The sequence below is a fragment of the Trichomycterus rosablanca genome, chromosome 20 (assembly GCF_030014385.1).
Source record: "Trichomycterus rosablanca isolate fTriRos1 chromosome 20, fTriRos1.hap1, whole genome shotgun sequence".
NCBI classification, from domain to species: domain Eukaryota; kingdom Metazoa; phylum Chordata; class Actinopteri; order Siluriformes; family Trichomycteridae; genus Trichomycterus; species Trichomycterus rosablanca.
In genome coordinates, this window is record NC_086007.1 from 2,953,484 (window position 1) to 2,954,291 (window position 808).

Below are 808 nucleotides of genomic sequence, written 5' to 3' on the forward strand. Positions count from 1 at the left end.
AGCGCGGACGCTGTGAGTAGGAATGTATAATGAAGTACGGTCGGTACTTCGGTGCCTGCTAAATGCCCACAGCACTTTATTTTACAGAGGGCATTAATACCTGCGCCTCACCAGATGCTTATCGTGGCTTAATGCCACCGCTTTTACTGAATCCGGCGTATGGTTTTGTTTTAAAAAAAATAGTCGTAAGTGAACCGTGTGCAGAATAAACAGGGTACAGGGTGACGTGAGCGGCGCTCCTGGACCTTTTAGTCTTATATACAGATACACGTGTACAGTAGGATGAAATTCTCTTTTCACGTATCCCAGCGTGTTTGGAAGCTGGGGTCAGAGTGCAGGTTCAGTCACTGTACGGCGCCCCTGGAGCTGACAGGTTTAAGGGCCTTGCTCAAGGGCCCGACAGTGGCTGCATTGCTGATAATTTTCCGATGGATTTCCCAAAGCTCCACTCACTATCAGAAACTATGCAGTCGAGATTCTCACATTTGGGGGATTCACAGGGGTGCAATGGCTGAGCCTCGCCCTGGGTGAACCACCCTCTTGATTATGGTATCGCCCCTGACAGGTAAGTATATTCTATAAAATCAAGCAGTGGTGGTGGAATAATATGCGGTACAGTACAAGCTGGGGTCAGAGCGCAGGGTCACTGTACGGCCTTGCTCAAGGGCCCAACAGTAGCTGCATGGCAGAGCTAGGATTTAAACTCTCAACCTTTTAATTGATAGCCCAAAGCTCTACCCACTAGGTTAACACTGTCCATATGGGTCATCGTAGCACCAATGGTAACTGGAGCTTCAAGGAAGACGCA

The 808-nt window shown here is 48.8% G+C and overlaps 1 pseudogene; it reads right to left on the reverse strand.

Moving 5' to 3' along the window:
• Positions 1-427: 427 nt before the first annotated feature.
• Positions 428-573, reverse strand: LOC134334929 (U1 spliceosomal RNA; annotated as a pseudogene).
• Between the last annotated feature and the right edge of the window lie 235 nt (positions 574-808).